The 23,420-nt window shown below is 36.8% G+C and overlaps 2 protein-coding genes across 7 annotated transcripts in view; one reads left to right on the top strand and one right to left on the bottom strand.

Moving 5' to 3' along the window:
* Positions 1-23,420, bottom strand: part of Cmss1 (cms1 ribosomal small subunit homolog) — a 341,586-nt gene that overhangs the window by 70,313 nt on the left and 247,853 nt on the right. The gene's annotated exons all lie outside the window — the stretch shown is intronic.
* Filip1l (filamin A interacting protein 1 like) overlaps positions 1-23,420 on the top strand; it is a 243,707-nt gene that overhangs the window by 730 nt on the left and 219,557 nt on the right. The gene's annotated exons all lie outside the window — the stretch shown is intronic.

Genomic DNA, 23,420 nt, shown 5'->3' with positions numbered 1-23,420 from the left:
TGGCTATTCTATGTTGGAGAGGATGAATTTTTTTTTTTTTATGAAAAGATTAATAGAAGAAACCAGCATCTTAAAATGGCAACCAGATTGTATTTTTTACCCCTCATACTTTGTTCTCATTTCTGTGATACTAAAATTTGCTGAAAACAGAAGACCAGAAAACAGAAACAGATTTTCAAAGTAGGGTTTTTAGAAGGTGTTGGGAGATACTCAACAGGATTTGTGCTCTTGTAACATACTCCAGAGAACATGACTGGATTACCCAAAGGCACGTCATATCTCAGAGTAAATGAGAAATGATGCCAGACCTCTGCCAAATAATACCAGACTTACTCTGCTCACTTACTTACGTAGCGGGAAAATGGTCAGTGTTTAGTCTGATGTAGTTTTGTATATAAGAGCTCCAGTTAACAGATATGCTCAGTTAAAATTCTTGTGAAACAGTCAATCATTTTATTGTCTCCTCATAATGACTGATATTCATGTTTTTCTTTTCTCAACATCTGTGGAAGCCTTAGGAAGCAATAGATGAGGTACAATGCACATACTACTTATCTTTACCCACTATATTTCATGTATGTATTAGACTTGCATAAAGGAGGGCATGATGCAGTATATTACTGAAGAGAGTTTATTCAAATTAAGGCAGTATTCCACTAGCTAGTAGTAGCTAGATTTTGTAAACTGAACGAATGCTCACTCTGTAATTTCAAAATAATCATCGTGTGAATGAAATGGAAGTATATATAGTGGCTATTCTATGTTGGAGAGGATGAATTCTTTTTTTATGAAAAGATTAATAGAAGAAACCAGCATCTTAAAATGGCAAATTTTTAGCTGAAATGATTTTTCTTTGATGATACTTTCCAGTTTCTCAATTCCTTAAAAACAAACAACCCAAGTAAAAATTTCCCTATAGTTATCATTATGAAACTCCCTACCATGCAGCAGACAGAAGCAGGAAGATCACGAGTTTGAGGCCAGCCTAGGCTACATAATCAATTCAAGGCCAGAGCTGAATTATACAGTGAGACCCCTTCTTACAAAACAAAGAAAGAAACAAACAACAACAAAAAACAAAACCAATCCAAAAGCCAAGAGCCAAAACCAAACCAAACCAAACCAAACCCAAACCACCGTCACAACAACAACAAACAAACAAATGAAAAGAAAAAAATTTAAGGATAGTCATCGTTTGGATGGGTGATTTATACTTACCTAATACAAGCATTAAAACAAACATGTAGGGTAATTAGGACATGTTTACTCTGATGAGAGTTTTCCATATAATTTCCCAAGGTAATACGGGGCTTGGGTTCTTACAATAGCCAATACAAAAAAATACTAAGTAAAAATTCTGGGGCATTTTAAAAAGTACTGATTATTAAGAAAAGAAGCATGAATTCATTTTAAATTTAGCATATTTGAACATGCATATTTATCATCTTTTTTGTTTAAACTTTACTGAAATAATGAATTTTAGTCAAGAATTGATCATAGTTCCATTGTCACTAAAGACATTTCATTGTGGCTACAAAATGATAGTGCTTCTGATGAAGCACTATTGTGAAGGATCAACACTGCAATTTGCCAAGAATGAGGAAAACCCAAAAGTAATGGGCTCTGTTTTTTTTTTTTCCTTTAGAATAGAAGCCTTATTATTCTTTATCTTCAGCTGAAACAAAATTTTCATTGCTAAGGAAATAGATTCATTGCTCTAATATGATACATTAAAAACATTTAAAGAAAAATATGCTGATTGTTTTAGGTTAGAACTAGTGATCACCAGCACCATGACTCATGCTGAGCCCTGAATGATTTTGTTTTATTATAAATGGGGGGTTGTAGTACAGAGTTTAATTTATCTGATCTTTTGTTTATCAGCTACTTTGGAGTACTCACTCTGTGCCATTCTTGTGGAAGTTACTGCAGGTACAACAAACAGGCAAATAGTTTATGCAGATAAGTCCTGGGTGTGAAGATCTGCATAAAGTCATTTACTAGCATTTGAATCATACATGTTTACCAGAGTAATTATTTTCTCCCTCACTGCAGAAAGGTTAGGGCCAGAAAATTTGCTTCCTACTTTGAAAAGTGTTATGTAATCTTCAAAAGATATGGAAGCAGTTCTTGAGACCAATCCAGCACTACATAACTGAGCTGGAATACACATTTTTGTGCAAATACTTGAGTGTTCATTGAGGGATACTGACATTTCAGTCCAAGCTTTAGATGTTAGGCCAAAAGTTCAGATACTGCTACTGTCTGCTTCTTCAGAACTGGTTCACCTAGGAATTCCCTAAAGAAGACATTACTTTGTACTATCTTTTAGAAAGTGGGGGTTCAAATCTCACAGAAGTTCAAGATGTGTATGTCTGTTTGACCTGAGCCCACACTAAGAGCAATAGTACTGTGCTTGCCTTGACTGAGGAGATTTGATCTTTTACAATAGGAAAGGCAGGTATCATTCCAGGCTCTGCAAATGGACAGACTATGTTTTAGACATTTAGTGATTATCCCAGCTATTATTTTCTCTGAAACACAGTCTTATAATTTCTTATATGAAGGACTAGAATTCTGAGTTTTCAATGTAGTACCCTAGAGCTTCCACCTATGTGTACAGGTGTACTGGCAAACTGGAAACTGCTGAGAAGGGAAATTTTAAGAACCTTGTCTGACATCCTTTGTTTACTTCCATTTTTCTTTTAAGTCCTCAGCCTGGAAGTCTGCGTGCTGGCCCTTGAAACATCAGCTTTGTTGCTAAAAGATATATAAGCAACTACTTTTGTTTTTCTTTTGGGGCACTGCTTCATTATAAGCAGTGTATGGGGGATCTGGACAATCGGCTCTAAATTTGACATACCACTGTTATGAAATAAAAGACTATTCTGAGTGATACAAATAAAAAAGAAAACATTATTACCTCTTTCATGATTTGGAAAGTTTGGTAGCTGTTTAGGATAGGAACAGTATTGTATTACAATATGACATATATGTGAAGGAGAATGAAATGTTAAATGCTGGTTAATGTTACCAGTCTAGCAGTATAAAATGTTGGCACATCAGATAAGATCAACTGTCTAGTCAATCTGCACCCTGCTTTTGGTGGCATATAAGCAGGCCGTTGTGGAGAGGAATAAGAGAGGGAAGACTCTCCACATAGGAGAACGTTAAGTGTGGCTAACTGTAAGCTGTACCTTATTGAGCAGAGCATTCTTGAATGAATGAAGGTTTTTCTGATGGAATGTAGGGTACAAATCTGTTGCTAACTAATATAGCAGGTTAATATATGTTGGGTACTTGTATTTGTATATCTAGGATTAGCTGTGACCAACAAATGCACAAGACTGCATTTTCTTTTAACATTCTTCTTGGAACGTGTGTGTGTGTGTGTGTGCACCTGCGTTCGTGTGTGTGTGTGTGTGTGTGTGTGTGTGTGTGTATCTATTTAAAGTCTGCTGTAATTGTCTGGAGGTCTTTAGTTACTTTTCTTTCCTGTTTGTGGTTTGGAATGGATGTTACAGACCTTCAGGATGAATCTAGGGGCAATAACTTGGCTAGGAAACCGGAATTCTATGGAATACAGCAAAGTGAGTAAGGCAAGAGGCTGCCTCTGTGTTTTGCCTGAGAGCTATTCTGCCTGGCCCTGAAACAGGAAGAGACAGAGGCAGCTGCCTCTGAGCTACAGCATTAGGCTGCCAGGTTGTGACTGGGGACAGCACTGACTCCTTGTTTCAGCTGCTGCTAACAACTCCATAAAGCTATTTTAGGAACCTATGCATTTGATCAGGGAGCAAGTGGGGCTAAGCCTTAAGTTTTCCATTCTGGTTTCTAGATCCTAAACAGGTGCAGTTAGTAGTTCAAATTTTAAAACTTATTGCTGTATTTTCTTGTGGTCAATGCATAAATTCAGATTAGGGATGCGATACAGTTGGGGACTTGTTTCTTAAAAGCAACGAAAAGTCTTTAGCAGATGGTTTTAAGAAACGTCACTGTAGTTCTCCATAATTCTTGTTTGGCAAAATCTTAATTAAAACAATGAAAGAATAATAAAATAATTAGGTTTCAATTAGGGTAACATATATGTATTTGTGCTAATATCTATTAGTCTAATACTATATTCTACTCTGCCTGGAAAATGGCTGCCAAGGACACCTCACTGTGTATATATTCAAGACAGTTAGAGTGCCTGACACAATCAAATTGTAATCTGTGACTAGAGAAAGGTATCTCCTAGGATTTATTCTACTCTCCAGAGATACACAGAGGTTAACAAAAAAAGTAAAAGCAACACAAAAAGTCCTTTTAAAAATGTTTTAAGTCAAATTCTATAAGTTTCATCAAAATATGTCTTCTTAGGTCTGTTTGTACTATTTAGGATATTCAGCAAAGCAGAGTTACTGGATTTTGCTGTTTGGATCACAGTTCAGAAAAATAAAGGATGTAGGGTAATCAATTGCTCAGATTTTCCTGAGACGGAAGGTTTTCTTGGGAGGTAGAACTCTCCTAGGAAAACTGAAACAGGTTTTCTTCCTAAAAGGAGGAAAACAGAAAATTTGAAATCATCCAATTATGGAGGTTCAAGGATGTAAAATAGTAGAGTATAAAAAGTAGATCCGAATTGCCAATTTGGAGCATCGTACACAGCTGTTTTCTTGTCTCAGGAGGTAGCTAGGAAGGCATTTGCTCAGAAAGTCATCTGTTACACAGCTTCATCCATCCTGACACAGGAGAGGATCTGACAGGTTAATAACAAAGTGTCGTCTTGAAGCTTGGGAGGTTACATAGATGCTTCACCCAGTCTCAGTTTTCAATGAAAACTGAGATTACAGGGACTGGGGATTTAGCTCAGTGGCATAAGCGCCTACCTTGTAAGTGCGTGGTGGTGAGTTTGATCCCTGGTACCATTTAAAAAAAAGCTGAGATTCTAGAGGTGTTTGATTGCTATGTCTTTTATTTAAATGAACAAACATGATATGTACTTAAAGGAAAATGGTGTATAAATTATACAAGTCCACAGAGTTCCTGCTCTTCTCAGCTTGGTTCACATTAGGGCATTGGAATTACTTGTATGTTTTAAATGAAGAGTCTCAGACTTTATCTTAAAATTGAATCTGATTATTATTTTGTTTTTTTCATACTGGGGACTGAACATAGGTCTTCCTATCGATCTATAACTCCAGTCCTTTTTATTCTTGTTGCTATGAGTGTTAGTATTTGAGATGGTTCTGATAAATAGTAATTTTCCCAACCTGGACTTCAACTTGGAATTATCTTGCCTCAGCCTCACAGAACACTTAGATTATACATGCACACTACCATGCCTGGCTTGAATCTGAATTTTGAGATGACCAGCTATGCAAGCTAGACTTTGAGAAGCAGCATATTAAATCTGTGCTTTCCAACTACCTATGGCACATGACGAATTTTTGTTAGTTTATCACTGTCTGGAATAAAAATTGCTCACTAGAATAATGATCACATGATGAGATGCTGCTGCAACGTAAAGCTGCTATACAAGTTCTTAAAGGCTTACGTCAATCTCTGATTCACCTTGCAGCAGATATGTAATAATTTACAGAACAGCACAGACTATCACACCCTGAGTAGCACTAAGTGATATTAGCAACCTAAGTGGTATTACTTACACTAACTGATTTTAATAACTTAAGGGGTATTAATTATACAAGATGATATTAACAGCCAAGTGATATTAATTGCATTACATGATATTACCATCTTAAGTGCTATTAATTATACTAAGTGATATTAGCAGCTTCTCACTGGTGGGGCATACCAAGAGTCCAAAGAACACTTTGCACACAAGAATCTTTACTTGGTTAAAGATTTACTTGTTTGCACATGCAACAGTGGAGTCCAATTAGTAGCTTAGTTGTGGAGTCCAAAGAAAAGTCACACTGTGTAGGGAGCCTGTTCCTATTAAATCATTTTTAAATGAGCAAGATCTCCCCACTTACTGACCAAAGATACGAATATTAGAGGGAGGTAGGGACATAAGACCATATTGAAAATATGAAAGTGAAGAAGGGCAGACTTCATGGGTATAGCCTAGATGGGAGGTGTTTTTTTTTTTTTTTAATTTTGTAGGGAAGCAGGGGAGTGATACAAATATGGGGTGTGAAATACTGTAGTGTCACTCTCCTAATTTTCAATATTTAGGGGTACTTGAGACATGATTTACCTTGTGTTTAGCTCTACTTCAAATGACAGCTCCTAAAATCTCCTCTCTGAACAAAAGGAACAGTGGCTACCAACATGTTGAGAGGTGGGTCTGGATAGAAAAGTTACTAAGGACTTTGATTTGAGTGTGTGGGGTGTGTGTGTGTGTGTGTGTGTGTGTGTGTGTGATAAAGGAAATATTCACAGATGCAGATAACAGTGCCTATCTCTTTCCTTAGTGATTATTGTTTGATAATTTCTAACCTAACAACCAATTGAAATATTACTAAGTTACAGTATTTATAAAAACTGGAAATGTCCAAATGCCCTCCAACAGATATGTGGATAATCAAACTGTAGTACATAGGATGAATGACAGAACAATCTGGACAAAATTTTACTGATAGAACAGTATGGGTGAACATCAGTTGCATTATGTGAAGTGAAGGCACCCACTCTGAATGAGTTCACGTATGACACTGTGGACAGAAAATACTGCCGGGACAGAAAGCAGATCAGTTGCCTGCAGGTGAAGCTCCGGGGAGAGGCTGATTACAGATAGGTGATAGGGAACAGTTTTGGGTGATGGAACTTTTCTATGTCTTTACTGTAGTGATAGTTGTATGACTGAATCATTTGTCAAAAACTGTAGGATTGTGCATTCTGTGTAGGGTGTATGTTTAGAATACCTAAAACAGCAGTATGGCTCTATATTGAGAGCTTCTCATCTCACACTTCAGCTAGCATACTTTGCTTGGTGTTGATGTGTGGGAGTTCTTGTATAAGTTTTCACTGAAGAAGAAATTATTTTCAGGCTATTAAGCAAAGAAAAAGAACCTATGAAAAATGACAGCCAGACATGGTAGCATATACCTGTTATCCCAGCACTTAGGAGGCTGAGGCAGGAGGATCACTGAGTTTGAGACTAGCCTGGGCTACACAGTGAGTTCAAGGCCAACTGTACTACATAGGAAAACCCTGTCGAGAGAGAGCGAGAGCGAGAGCGAGAGAGAGAGAGAGAGAGAGAGAGAGGTTTGTTTTTAAGGAGACAGATAAAAATGAACAAAGTGCAGAATCTCTGGAAATTCAGCTCTATTCTTGAGCAACACTGTCAAAATTGAATTATCTACTGAAAAAGTCATGGGTCAGATAACTTTAAAACAAAACAAAAACATCCAAACAGAAAAACTCCAAGTAGCTACTTTCCAAATGTCATGTTCAGAAAAGCCAAAAGCTGCTAGCTTCTGATAATTATAGTTTCAAGAGAATCTGATTCAATCTCAGTGTTGGATAGATATAACTACATAGCCAAAGTCTGCTGAAAACAACAGCTACCACTGTTGCTGCTGCTAACACCATACACTGAGCTCAGTATGGGACACAAAAGAACACCCAGGCATGTCTGCAAAGGGCATCTACTTGTTCATAATAAGCAATATGCCGGGCACCATCCTGGGTCTTACAATGCAATGTTGATCTTGGAATTATACCAGTAACATCTAGATTTGAAGCAATGCTCAACTAGAACAAAGAGAGGGCAGTTTGAATTGAACATATGAACACCAAACAAAACCAAAGCCTAAAGTAAACCAGTAAATAGTTGTGTTCATCGCCTAATAAATAACACCTAAGGACCTGTGTTTTACGGATGGCACTGTTAGCTTTTATATTTTTTTCCCTAATCTTTTGGGATAGATATTTATATTTAGTTCAGGCTAGCCTCAAACTTATGCTTATCTTTCTGCTTCAGCCTCCCAAGTGTGGAGATTACTAGAGCTAAGATTACAGGGGTGCACCACCAAGTTGGGCTGGCATCATTATCTTCTAATTCCAGTTGTTATGATCTTTGACAAGTCACTTAACCTCAAAGTTTCAGTTTCCAAAGCCAGAAAACAGACATAATTACTGTACTTGCCTTTATTGCAGATAAATGGGAAATATGAGTGACATATAAGTGCCCAATAATAAGTAACTATTGTTGTAATGATTATTGATACAAAAAATTCCCACTATTATACATTTGATTAACTCTACAAAATTTGGCCTGAGAAGATGATAAATGTTATAGATAGAGAATATACACAAACAGAAACAAAGTCTTGCATTCTATGGATAAAACTAGTAAGTTCAGGGCTAGAGATGTTATCCAGAAATTAAAGGAACTGGCATTGGTATGTTTTTATTGGGACTCTAAATTGTGAACTACTGTTCTAGATATTATACATCCACAGACAAATATGAACCTACAGTGCCAAATTTCATGTTTGAGATGTTAAGAAAAACTCTGGAAATTGACTGTTGAAAGCATGAGACACTGTCTCAAAAAACAAAACAAAAAAAAAAAAAAAATGAAAGAGAGAGAGAGAGACAGAGAGACAGAGACAGAGACACAGAGAATAGCAAAGCAAACCAGAAATTTCTTTGCCTCATGTTAAAGAAGTAGAAATACCCTATTCCACTCCATGATTTTCTGGACTTAAGGTACTTTTTTCTTTTTCCTTTAGTTCTCTTCCTCTTTACTACCATAAAATCTAAATCATGTAATGGAAGTTCCATACTCAAGAAAGTGATAATTTATGGCCTATGGCCCAGAGGATTCTGAGGAGACAATAAAAATCCTAAATGTGCTCAAATTATTACAGAATGGGAAATGACTCTTCCTGTCTAGCAGTAATTATTTATGTAACACTACCTTGGGATAATGTTAATGGTAGAGCATTAAATTAATTCTCTTAAAGCAAGGCATTTCTACAAGGTTTTTTTTTGCTCTTTTCTAATTTGGAGAGACAGCATTTGTACACACAGATAGCAAATTTTACTATTCTTTCATTAAGTGGCTTAGTCAGGTTTCAGAAAGACCACGCTGATGCATTAAATATCTGCCAAATGTGTGGAAAGAAAGCTTCAGTTCAAATCATAACACAGTTGTGGATCCGTTACCCTCAAAGTAAGCAAAATGACCAGGAAATTCCACTACCAACAAAGTGTCAAAAGGAGGCCAGAATGCCTACTGAAGGAAGGAAAACTTGAGTTTCCTTCAAATCCACATGCACTTAGTCATTTTCCCATATGGTATAATAAAACTGCAATCATGACCTAAATAATCTAGTTATTTCGGCTTGTAATTCTATTACATCCCCATCTACATCTGGATAGATCATTTGTACAAGGCAATTTCAGTTGAGCAGAGAACTTGAAAAGTTCAGCGAGGTCTAGTGGCACTGATCTGTATATAAAACAAAGATTTCTTTTTTTTTTTTTTTTTACCAGTATACAATAATATAAAGATTTTCACCTGTACTCACAGTACTAAAACAGTAGTTTAGTTTGAACAGGTAGCTAAAAATTTACATCTTTTGGCTGTGTCACAAAACCCGCAAGGATTTTGTGCATTTATGGATCAGATACATGACAGTGGCAAAATGCCAGCTACCATTTTAATGGGGTTTTTGAATCTACGTTTTATTGACAGAAGACAATCTTAGTTTCCTTTAAAGAACATATTTCTGCTACCTTATTAATTTTCAGGAGTTTTTTTTTTTAAAGCAGCAATATATCTTTGGCATCTTAAATTTTCTAAACATATGAAACCATATTATAAGGGTCAGAGTATTAGTTTGGGATTAGCAGAAAACCTGTTGGATATGACTTGTATACACCAGACAAGGTTTAACTCTTGTAGAGGTTTTAAAAGGAGGCTGCCTTTCACAGCAGAAAGAGGAGCAACATCTAGCTAGGTAAGCATACTTCTGGGTCCTGAAATACTCACTGGGGACACACAGTTACAGAAAAGAGTATCAGGATGAAGACAGATTGCTTTCTTCATCTGACAGATCATTCTACAGCTCTCAATCATTCTGTAGATAAAGAAAGCATGAGGTTTCTTGCTGCAGCTATCTGTGGGGAGGTTCCAGATCTTCTGTCCCTGTTTCTCCCCTCCTCTTCACTGGATGCTTCCTACCTCAGAGGTCACACTGTATCTTCCATCACCCTGAGATTAATAAATCTAGTCAAAGGGGAGGATCGTGGGGACAGATTAAGGTTAGTGTACATACAGAATTGGTCAAGCCTATGCTGGCCAAGCCTGTCTTCCAAATGACTGAACTTTCAGTCTCACATTTTCATCTGCAAGTGTACAAAGAATGATCAAAACATATGGTAATTGTTTAAACTCAGAACACATAGTAAAATACATATTGCCATCAAGTCCCCTCAAAATACCACTCCTCCTTTCAAACATACTTAGCTCATCATCCGTGCCACTTTCTAAAGTACTTTTGAAGTCCTCTTTCGTGTCTTTATGAGATATTGATCAAATACGGTAAATGCATTTGCTGTGTGCTGTCCAACGGAAAGGAAGGCTCGTGAAAACATAACAGTGTGCCCTCATCCACCTTACTCACTGGACTATTCCTCAAAGTCAAAATATCCACGAAAGGTAAATGGTTTGACTTGATTTAGGACATCAAGGCAACCAGTGTGCAACTAAAACAGCCACGGAAAAGGACTCCCAAAACAGCTTCAGAAAGTGGCAAGAGTGGTGGGATAAATATGTTCAAGAGAGGGAGCATTTTGAGGGGGATTGATGCCAAGTTGTCTTTCACTATAATAAACTTTAAAAAATTTACATAACTGTATTTTTTGATCATACCTCACATAGTCCTGGTAACATTGTGGAAGTGTGCATCTCAGCTTCTAATGGCATCCTGACTGCCCTGACTTGATTCTATATCCTTTTGATGAGTCAGTCTTCTGATTTACTGCTGTGGTATCTATGTCTGATTTAGCTTACCACTATTAGTACTTTCATATTTTCTACACATCTTATACATAGCGCATGTGAATATTTTATCTAAAAATACCTACATGGTATATTCTGACTGCTTCGATTTCTAGACTCCCAATCACAGCTCTGTCCCACACTATCTGACAGTGAGAAGGTCTGCAAAATGAATGATTTTAAAATGATTTTAGGCAGAGTGGCACAATGCCTGCCTAGCAAGCGTAAGAACTTGTGTTCAACTCATAGTACCAAAAAACACAAAACAAACAAACAAACAAAAAACCCCAAAGATTTTTCCTGAGTTTTCAGTGAGAAGAGGAAGCTCACTGATTAAAAACAAAAAATAAAAAACAAAACAAAACAAAAAAAGAAAACAAAGCTGGGTGTAGGGGTTCACCCCTGTAATCTAAGACATGCACTTGAGAAGCTGAGGCAGAGGGTTGCTGCAAGTTCGAGGCCAGTCTGGATTACATAGTGAGTTAAGGCCAGCCTGAATTATACAGCAAGACTCTATCTCAAAAAGATTTATCTGATGAAAGGAAAGATTACAAAGGACTTTCATAAAACTAACTGCACCCAAACAGGGTGAAAATCCTGAAACTCAGGTATGCAATATTGAGAAATAAGAGTAAGAATAGTAATCAGGAAAGGTAACCAATCTTCTTAAAAGTCTTCAGGGATCAGGTCCTTTCGACTTAGCAGTTTTCATTTCTACTTTCAAAACCCACCTTTGTGTATGGGATTAATGATCCCCCAACTCATTAATGCAGACACTTACTAATCTCCAGGAAATACCTTGTCAGTCCTACTTAGAGGGTACATGAGAAATGCTATATTTTGGACTAAAACTCATTAATCATACAGCTCTTTAACTACTTTGCTCAATAATTACTGCAACTTCTTGGAAGTCTCTTTTGTCCTACAATATGCTAACAATTTAAACACAGTCTTACATAAACTATAAAACTGATAGATATAAACTATAATCAATCTGAAAGAAATGCTTTTCTGGAAAATAAACTGGCTTTTCAAAACCATATGTCAAAAAGACTATTAATAGTCTACATTCCATAATTAATCTATTTTTTATGTACTTGGGAAATGAATGTGGCCACTCCCAAGTCAAAAGTATTGGTTAGCTTCAGTTATACATTTTCAACTTTAAGTTTTGGTGGAGGTCCAGGTCCACATTATTTACTGCACAACTCTTATAAACAGGTTAAAAATAGAGGTATAAATATTTATATGCTCTTAGAGAAATGTTTATGAGGCTGAAACAATACTTATAGTTTTTCCAAGACAAAGCTAACAATATGTATAGCTAACTATAAAAGAAAGAATTTGTAAATTAAGCATTCTACAAACATGAGCCTTAGTTTTTACTTTTTCATTTTTGACTTTTTATTTTATTGGTACATTTCAGATATATGTAATGATAACATTCACCATAGGGAATTTGTACCTGTACATGTCTTGCTTCTTTTTTTTTCCTTGCCTCCCCTCAACGCTCTTTATTTACAAAATCTTTGTTTCCCTATTTTATTCCATTGTTTTCTTCTTGTCCCTTGTTTCCTTCTCCCTCCTTTGTTCCCTTCTTATTTGAACATTTTCTATTCATTCTCAATATCTATTATACATTTTGTCCTTATTTACACTTTTACTTTCTCACACCAGAGAAACCACGCAATATTTGAATGTGTCCAATTTATTTCACTTAACAGTATGGTCTCAAGGTGTATCCATTTAACTATAAATGTCGCAGGTTACCCTTTTTTATGGCAGAGCAGTACTCCCAAATTAATTGCTGGAAGCAAGTATTACCCTGATACCAAAATCAGAAAAAGAACCAACCCAAAAAGAGAACTGTAAGCCAATATTGTGAAAGAACATAGATACAAAAATCCTCAATAAGATAATACACCATGACCAAGTAGAATTCATTACAGAGATTTACGGATGGTTCAACATACACAAATCAATAAATGAAATATATCATTGACAGAGCAAAGGACAAAAACTATATGATCATCTCCATAGATACAATGAAGCATTTGACAAAGCCCAATACACATTTATGATAAAAGTCCTGCAGAAAACTGGAAGAGATTTTCTTTATCTCAATCTGATAAAAACTGTGACAAACCAACAGCCAACATCATACTAAATGGACAACAACTGAATGCTTTTACTCGAAAATCAGGAACAAAGACAAGGATGTCCACTGTTACCATTCCTATTCTATATAGTTCTGGAAACACTAACCAGGGCAATCAGACAAGAGAAAGAAATAAATGGAGTAAGAATAGGAAAGGAAAAGTAAAATTATCATTATTCATGAATGACATGATTGATACTCTACATAGAAGACCCCAAAAACTCCATCAAAAGACCTCTAGATTTAATAAGCAAATTCCGTAGTGTAGCCAGATACAAGATCAGCCCTCACAAATCAACACCATTCCTGTGCATGAATAACAAACTCACTGAGAATGAAATTAGAGAAACAACACTTTTCACAATAGCATCCAAAAAAATGAAAAACCTGAGTCAATCTAATGAAGGAAGTAAAAGACCTTACATTGCAAACTATAGTACTCTGAAAAAGAAGATCAAACAGGATATCAGAAAATGAAAAGATATCCCTTGTTCAGGGCAGAAAGAACCAATGTAGTTAGAAATGGCCATATTTCTAAAATTGTTAAACATAAATCTGGTTATGAAGAGCAAGTGAAATAAAGACTGATATTTTAACAGAAAGATTAGAATGAAAGAAGAAAATGGAGTAAAGAAAGAAGTATGCAGTGGTTGGACAGAGAGGCAGCTAGATAGTAAATGGTTCTCAGTCAGTCTCTGGGATAAAGGAAAGTAACAGATGTGGTAAAAATCACTATACAATAGTGCCAAACTCAATGCCAATCCTATAAAATAAGAGGCCCTCAAACTTAGCATCTGGATTCTTGGCCATGAAAGCAAACCTTGGCCAGCTAGCTCTGCAGTAGATTTTTCTCTGCCTTGGTCACTGTCCCCAGGGTCTTGAGAACACAGGCCTGTACTCTAAGTCATTGTTCTTTAAACAAAGTTGTAACTGCGAACAATTTCAGTAAAAGTTTATAAAATGGTAACCTCATTGCTACATCTCCCTGGAGGATCTCAAACAAAATGTGGTTCAAGTTTCTTATTAAAGAAAGAGCAGTTCAGAGTTCTTGAACAAACAAATAAAAGACAACTGATGCAGTTAACAGGCTTTGTGTGACCACAATTACGTCATCCTGGCCATGATTTTTGCTTTGGGCAGAGGTAAGGGTGAGCAGTCCAGCAAAGGAGGCTTCAGCCAGTCCATCTAAATGCTCTGCCTCAGCAAGCTGCTTTGCAGCTCTCACCCTGCAACTCAGCATGACTGGGGTGAGCTTGTTTCATCACAGCCTGTCCTCTCCAGCTCACGCATACACAGACACCAGTTGTCTTCATTTCAGGGAAATGAGAAACTACTTCTCAGAGGATAGCTAGGAGCTCCAATGCGGAAACATAGCCTCTGAGCAAACATTAAGAAAATAAGAAGTGTAAGTGGATGCTTCTACTAATTAAAAATGTAATTGAATGGTGCTCATGTTTCTTATAAGGGCCAAACTTTCCTGGTCACTGATAACACTGCTAAACAAACAGGGTATAAGACTCTTTTGTTTAGGGTAATAGATAGATTCATCCTAATGCAACAATGTGCCCTTTCCAACAACATACTTATTACCAGCCCAATTGGGCTAAACCCAAATGTTTTTCTGTTTAAACTTCCCAAGAGCAGTTTGTGATAGCCACTGGAAGTGATCCCTCTAGGGTGTCTAACATGGCCAACTGTACTTCCTCATTCCAACTTTTGCTCTTTAGTGTCCATTCCTCTTCCTTGGTCAGGGCTAAGGAGGGTTCCTACTATTTGTCCAATCAGTGTGGCCAACTTCTCGAAAAAATCTGATTCAACATCTAAGGAACAAACCCTTCAAGATTCTTGGTTTTTAGTTGCGTATAGGGTCTTCACAATTAGAATAGTTTTTGTAAAAATTAAAGTGGCTGTCCTGTCTCTGGTTTGTTCTACATCAATACCTGTGTGATATTTCTCAAGGGAGCAACATAGCCTTCAGCATGAAGTGATTTTGCACAGCCCACGGCTCTCCTGAGGATTTAGGGTTCCACGTGTGTGTTTCTGGCTGACTCTTACCACTCCCACTGGTTCTTGCTGCCGTTCTAAGATGCTGCCTTCTCTCTGGCTGAGTGCACTCCTTCTGAAGGACTATTTATTATGTGTATGTTGTGAGATTTCAACTACCAGTTTCCTTTTAAAGATATCTAGCCCAAGATCACACAGTACATGGAAATATATATGGAAAAGTCAAGGAAAGTATTTCATGAAGTCTAGATGCTTCATTTTCTTCCTTCTTCATCAGCTGGATGAAGTCTCTGCTTCATTTTCACAGCACTCAACATTCTAAGGCTCAGTCACACATATTTTCCTCCCCCGCTAGCACCTGAGGCATTACTTTGCTTTTTCCTTTGAACTGCCTTTGCCAATCTGTTGTGCTTTGGCAGAGCTTGGTGGTAGATGGAAAGACTATTTTTGATGAGCTGTCTTAGCAACATTCCCTAAACAGAAAATCTTTCTCTCATATACTCAAAGCATTTAAAAATATTTTTAATATAATCTAGCCCTGATCCTCTTCAAAATGAGAAAGCAGCCTTTGCAAATTATCATCTTTGGTGAGCACATAAAGACCCAACAAATTCAAGAGAATCAGTGTCGAATGCACACACTTAGCCAAACACTGAGTAGCTACTGAATGAAAAGCATGAAGGAAGTTACAGGATAGACAACCTATCCTTGCCTTCATGAAGTATCAGCTTAGTAAAGAAAGCAAGAGAAACTATAAAATAATATGGAACATGAAATATCTATTACAAATGTGGTACAGATCAATTGCTGAGGTGATTTGAAGGAAAAAAAGAACTTACATCTGTGGAGAAGCTGAAATCACATGTGCAACAAGAATCTAGTTTTTTTTTGGTGAGCATCATACACAAGTGAATCCTTTTATAACTACTTCTTGCTTAATTTTGTCCCTTTTTAGAACACTTATTTATTCTCTCACCACTGCAACTCCTCCTGTGACACAGTGGATCACACAGCATATGTGTAACTTTGAAGGGTACATTTATTTTTGCCACAATCAAGAATTCCCAAGGGCCAGGCATGGTGGCAGACTAAGGAGGCTGAGGCAGGAGGCAAGTTCAAGACCAGCCTGAGCTACAAAGTGAGCCTGGCCTAAACTGCACAACAAGACCACGAGAGCCATAACCATTATCAGTTGTTCACTCTGTTCTACCTGACCTGAAGCCACTCTTGACCAGCTGTAGCACTGGACTGCTCCTTCTCTCAAATACTAAAGCTTCCTCTTAGAAAAGTCTCTAGGTCCTGTGCTTCAGGTCTTTCTATTTTAGACAGTGGGAAGCTGCTGTTCCAGCTGTAGTACTAACTATGTTAGAATAAAGAAAAGTATGACATTAGTCAGATCCAGCTGATGAAGAAGGAAGAAATCCTTCCTAGTCTCTGCAAAATACTGTCTCAGTTACAGGCTACTCAGTGACAACCACTACTCAAGAAAGGCCGATTTACACATGTGTGTGTGTTTTCAGCAGTCCAGTGAGAATTTCACTTGGAACCACTAGTCTGATGGGACTCCACCCTGCAAATTAGTGAGATGCTGGTGTCATCAGATGTTTTGTTCTCTTCTCTTCATGTACTGGGGCTAAAGGGCTGACTATTGGTATGTCCATAAGCTCTGCCTCCGCTGACCACTCTATCAGGAATGGAAGAACTAGGAAATGCTTGTCTTCCTCTCTAACTGCTTGGGAGAATTCTCCTACAGAAGAGGTACCAGGACCCTTCTCTACAGAGTTCTACCTAGGTCTGCAGAAAGGAAATCATATCAAGTCCTTGAACTTACTGGAGAGCACAGTAGGGCTAGTTTTCACATCCTTGACATTCTCAGACACCAGTGAAAACTCAACAGTCCTCTTGTATTTTTGTTCTTGTATAAACTGCAGTCTTCCCTTCTTCTCTGCTGCTTCTAAGCCCTTCCCTGAAGATGTGGAATGTGTGAAAGCACAGGTCTGCAGCCAGACACATGGGTTCAATGATTCTAAGATGAACTTTCTGTATGACCCTAAATAATGCAGATGGCCTTTCTATGCCTTATCTCATTTGTAAAGTCCTGGTAAGGTAACAGTAATTGTTTTTTTAGGGTCTTATATGAGAAATACATGCATAAAATAGCCAAGTACAGTATCTGCCACATTTACTCTGAAAAAGGAACCCAAAATAATCATGACACATTTTTGCTCAGTGCTTACTATGTATCAAGTATTATTCTAAGAGTTTAACACATATTGACTCATTTAATCCTAATTGGTGGTTTTTGAACTGGACTATGCAAATACTTTGTTAGATGTGCACCTGCAAAGATATTTAAGAGAATCTTTGGACCTTAACTTCTATTTGTACTTAATTTTTTTTAGCTGTCTGAGATCATACCAACATTCACATTTCCCATTCCACTTACTAAAAGGCAAACTCCTCATCAACCCAAATCTTACTGCAGTTAATTGTCTTACATGCCATTATTTATTGTCTTGTATACAAAGTTTCTGAAATCTAAAACATGCATGACTGGAAATACTACCGGTTTCAGGGGGACCTACATGCTTTATTAAGGACATCTTCAGCCAACACAACTACTTCAACTGCAATCATATTTTATGTAATTATGTTTTAGAGTACTTACTCTTTTACTACTTGTTAACAAAAATAAAAAACTTTGTAATCTATGATGAAAACTTTTAGACTCAACTTGTTATGGCTTACATTTAGATGTCTCCCCTCCATTTCCCATCAAACCTCATACAGTCATAGGGGAGCTTTTTAGAGGTGGCTGGATTTAAGGTGTGTGACACTGGAATTAAGGATGTGATGCTGGGATTGATTCATGGTACAATGCTAGGATTAAGGGTGCCCCATCCTGGGTATGAGTGCTACCTCCCCTAAGGACGAGTAGCCTGGATAGACTATCAGGGACAGAAAGAGGGCTGCTATTGTAGCCTGCTACTTCACTACTCCAATGCTTGCTGCCTTCTGTCATGAACTGTTTGTCTCTGCCATGCTACCCTGCCTTGGAACCAGTCAATTACAAATTGAAACCTATGCAAACTGTGAGCCAAAATAAACCTTTCTTCCTCTAACTTTTGGTGTAGGTTATTTTGTCTTATCAATGAGAGCAAAGTAACTAAGTTACAACTTTAAAAATGTATGAGGAAGTAGATAGTTTTTATGAATTCTTTTGGGAGTACATTTTTGAAGATCATTACTTATATCAACCATGTGAAGTGGACATTGATACCTGTATCCTCAATTTTCACATGTAGCACAAATAAGATCCAGATATGCCAAGCAACTTGCCCCAGAACACAAAACCAGTAGAGGTCAGGATTAAGATTCCAGCACAAGGAATATGGCTGCAAAATCTGAGCTCTCAACCACTAAGGCCAAGCTATACTATCTTTAAAGTTTCAACTGATATTTACTTAGGTCTGACATCTAATCAGTATACTTCTGAGTCACAAGAAGAGATCCCAAGAATTCTATCTTAAGGAAAACACTGCAAGATATTTAGAAAGATATGTTTATTTACACCTACTGTTACTGCTACAGAATGGCTAGTTTTCCAGTATTATTCTTATCGGCTTCCAAAGATGGCAGAAATAAGAATTTGGGTGGCCATGTGGGTTCAAGTGTAAGAATTATCTGGAAAATTGGGCAGCCCTCTACCCTTACCCCAATACTGGGGACTGAACCCAGGGGTGCTCTGATATTGAGCTAGATCCCCAATCCATTTTATTTTTGAGGCAGGATCTCACTAAGTTTCCCAGGTTGACCTCAAACTCGCAATCTTTCCGCTGAAGCCTCTGAGCAGCCAGGATTTCAGGCATGTGCCACCACGCCCCATTCATCAGTACATTTTTAAATGTAGGCCAGGTACTTCAGTTAGAACACAGCTGTATTTCCAGTGACAGAATAACTTACAACGCTTACTATTGGGTATATGGTAGAAATCAAGCCTTTAAGTAATATTTTGAAAACTAAATACTCTTCCTTTGTGACACCACGTCTCATACTATTTCTTCCCTTACAAAACATGAGGTATTTCCAATTAGGTTCCACAAGCACTTTTATTTTTTGCATTGGGGAAAAACGGTGGCTTTCCACATACTTTAAAGATCCCTTAAAGGTAGGGTTCCAAGAATAACATTTTCCAAATAATCTTGGATTAAAATGACTTATAAGCTCAAGTTGCTTTGTAAAAGTTTAGCCTCTACACTAAGTTCAAGTTTTCTTAAATTGTAGCATTCATGGGATGGAATGAAGCATGCAAGCTCAGGCAAGGATTGGAGACATTGCATTCCTGGGATGGGCTACCTGTTAGCACTGGCACACCTACACAGAGCTCCTGGGACAGTGGAGGGAGACAACTTGTGCCATCTTATCAGAATAGTTTTCCTTAGCAATTGGATGGGCCAAATATATGCAGCATGTTCTTCCCTTTGATATATCTCATAATCAGGGTAAGGCAGTGGAAAATGCTAGAGATCATGCTGCAACTCCAGGATGGTCAGCAAGGCTTTGGAGAGGTAGAGGATATCGATGAAGACAGAATGCCCAGCCAGGGAATCAAATCCTACCATTTATGAGGACTTAAGCAAGGCACACAACTTTATGACTTTGCCTTGTTCCCAAAGTCTGACTTAGAAATCCTGAGGTGGAAATGCTTCTCTAACTTTATTAGAAAATGTTACAAGGTAGAGGAATAGCCTCTTCCCTAAAAAAAAATCACAGTCATGTATCCATGCCTGTATTCCCAGTTGCACTTTTCCAAAAGGTGTTATCAATTACTTCCAGTGAGCTAATGTTCCCTTGACTATCCTAAAGAATTAGAAGGGCAGAACAATTACATCTGAATCTTTGAAAAAAACAAAACAAAACAATAGCAAACAGCTGCATCACAGATCCATGTGGGCAAAGTGTCCTGGGGCCTTACTAAAAGTGGCAATTATATTGTGTTTTGTAGTCTAGGAAGCAGATGCCCTGCAGCCAGCTCTCCACAGAGGGAGGTCAAATAGTGCAGCCACAGACACAGAACTGTGGAGCGGTGAGCTTTGAGAAAAATGTATAAGCATTTTTTGAGCCCTGAGGAGAAAAGTTGGTTGCTTTTGTGGTGGAAGTGAGAAGGAAAGGTAAAGTGTGTAATTTCCTCCCTCTTCAAATTGTTTAGAACTTGAGGAAACCTTAGAGATCACCTGATTTGAGTCTTACCGTTTATAGTTGAAAACAACAACAACAACAAAATCAGAAACAAATATAAACTGATGATGACTTACTCCTGGAGAGCTAACGAGCAGATGACAAAATGGAGACTAGAATCCAGTTGTTCCTACTACAATATGCTACTCAGAAAGACTGTCCTTGAGGCTGGAAGTATAGTTCAGTGGTAGAGAATCTGCATAGCATACACAAGGCCTTCAGTCTCCAGCACTGAAAACAACCAAAATACCAAACCCTAAATTTTTCTCAGTTACATGCTGGGTGTCTGTCTTCTCCACATTATTAAGGAACAATGAATTCTCATGGTCACAGAATGCTTAATAAAATTTGTGATTATACTATACTACTTCTCAAGAGTTCTTTCCCCTAAAAAGTAAGACACCAAGAAAATAACAATCATCAAATACCATACTATAGTGAGGAACGTGTAACTCCAGACTGTTAAGCTAAAGCACGACTGATTATTTTAGAAATGTTTTCTGCTTTCTATGCTTTTTGCTTAACATGAAGCTTTCACTTCATTTTAGGTGACTAAAAAAAAATCCTCATATCTTCACTTGTATTTACTCTTTAAGGTTTTTTTTTTAAGTTAATAACCTATATAGAATTAGTAAAACTTGAATACATTTAATTCTAAAGAATGTTAGCCAGTTTTAAGTAGGAAAGATGGGAAAAGCAAGTAAATTCCCCTGGATTGTGAACATGCATGTTGGGAAAATCTAACAGGACACTATATAATCAGATCAGTCTTATAGGAAAAATATAGTCAAGAAACTAGAAAGAAAATCAATAAAGTTACTATACATCTTTAAGTTACTAGAAACAAAATTTAGACATTGAAATGTATTAGCAAAGCAGTTATAATATCTAGACATCTATTAATTATATTAAGTAATCTTTTTTTAACCTAGGATATGTTACTGGCAGGGAAATGGATAACATAATGCTTGATAATTTCTATTGGTACTTTACAGAGCTAAAATGACAAATGTTTTTATTTCATTTAAGGTTACTTTCTTTCAGAGATCTAAATCATATCTGATTGACACACACGATAACAGTGACTTGATTGGTACTTAAAAAAAACTCCTGAGTCACAAAGTCTAATTTTTAAAAAATGCTTACATCACAAAAGGGGGGGAAAAAGACCTCATTTAATAAATACTACTTAGAGAAAAGAAATTGGTTTCATTTTGTGGAGAGTTAGTGGATGAAAAACAGTGGCCCAAATGAAAATAGAAAGAAATTTCAAGGCAAAGGTCATGAAGACACAAGTCAAGATTGGAAAGATAAATGGGAGCAATAAAGAAAAAGCAGAGAGAGAATTATACAGTGCTAGGTAAAGGAAATAAGATTTTGATGACTGTCTAAGATATCAAGCAAAATGCTATTTTCCAAATTTTTAAAATATAACCATTTTCTTGGCAACTTTTTATGAATTACTGAAGGGATGACTATCTATCTTCCACAAATACAACTACTTTGTATATGCATAAGGAATGATTCAGGTTTTATAAATTTATTTCATAATCAGAAAGATATCTGCTCATATATTAGCTATATTTTGATGCATTTTCTTTGGAAATAAGAACTTATTCCATTGCACTATTTTTAACTTTAGGGAAACAAGGTGTCCATATTCCATAGAGCTGGTTATACCAAAAACCGATATTTATTTTAGATATGAAACTACTTTGTATATATCAAATTAGATAAGACATGTTCAGATAATACATACAGTAAGACCCCCTTTCCTTGGCTGCCTCTACTATCCCACAAAACTAACAAATTTCACTCTAAAAACCTATCAGAACCAGGAAAGGTGGTTACAGGTATATGCCTGTAATCCTAGCACTTAGGAGGCTGGGGCAGGAAGATCATTGCAAGTTCAAGGTGAGCCTGGGCTACAAAGTGAGTTCAAGGCCAATCTGAACTGCATAGTGAGACCCTGTCTAAAAATGAAAACAACAACAAAAATCCCTAACAGAGTAAAAAGAAAAAAGTTTCTAATTGAAAACATAGGAAAAAGTCTTTGTTATCTGTGGTTAGGCAATAATTACTTTGTATGAAAAATAGTTAAACTGGACTTTACCAAATGTAAAAAATTTCTCTGTGAAAAACACTTAAAAATAAAAAGGCAAATCACAGATTGGAGAGAAAAATCTTTGCAATTCATATATGTGAAGATTTTTATTCTGAATATAGAATAAAATTTCTAAACTTAGTAAAAAAATTCAACTTTAAAAGGACATAGGATTTGAATAAACGCTGTAGCTAAAGAACATATGTGAATTGTAAGTACAGGAAAAGGTGCTCAGTCTTATCAGTCCTTAGGGAAATGCAAGTTAAAGTCCATGAGCTGCCACTTTTAGAAATGCTAAAAAATAAAAGAAATAAAACCCAGCCAACAAAAAGCCTGACCACTACCACTACAATTGAAACCCACTGAAAATACTCAGTATGGGGAAGTTACAGAACAATTTGAATTTTCATATGCTGCTAGTGAGAATGCAACTACTATAGCTACTTTAGAAACCAGGTAGTTCTTTATAAAACATTAAGCATTCATTTATAATAAAGCTTAGTAACTCTCCTGTGAAACACATACAAAAGTAAAAGTATGTTCTCTTTAAACCTGATGCAGACCTTCATAGTGATTTTATTCATAACTGACAAAAACAGTGAAGAAATGCATTGTTCTTCAACTCGAGCAGATAGCAAAGTGGGGGCATGACTGCTGGTACCCAGAACTATTTTGATGTATCTCGATGCTAAGTGAAAAAAAACCCAGACACACAATGCTGTGATTCGACTTACACGACATTCAGGAAAAAGTGAAATAAAAGAAACAGAAAGTAGGTCAGTTGCTGCCAAGGCTTGAGAAATGGGGAGTGAAGCTATTAAAACAGCCAACGTGAGAAAATTGATGACGGTGATAAGGTTGTTATGTATCATGAAAAAATGGGTTAGGCAATTCTTTCAATTCTCCAGTGATTTTTATTAAAATTTTTATGAGGTTCCATACTAAATGGTTGCAGT

This window comes from Cavia porcellus, unplaced genomic scaffold, assembly GCF_034190915.1.
Source record: "Cavia porcellus strain 051 isolate PalLab524CR breed Dunkin Hartley unplaced genomic scaffold, mCavPor4.1 scaffold_15, whole genome shotgun sequence".
NCBI lineage: Eukaryota > Metazoa > Chordata > Mammalia > Rodentia > Caviidae > Cavia > Cavia porcellus.
Note: the sequence above shows the minus strand (reverse complement) of the source record. Positions and strands in the feature narration are given on the sequence as shown.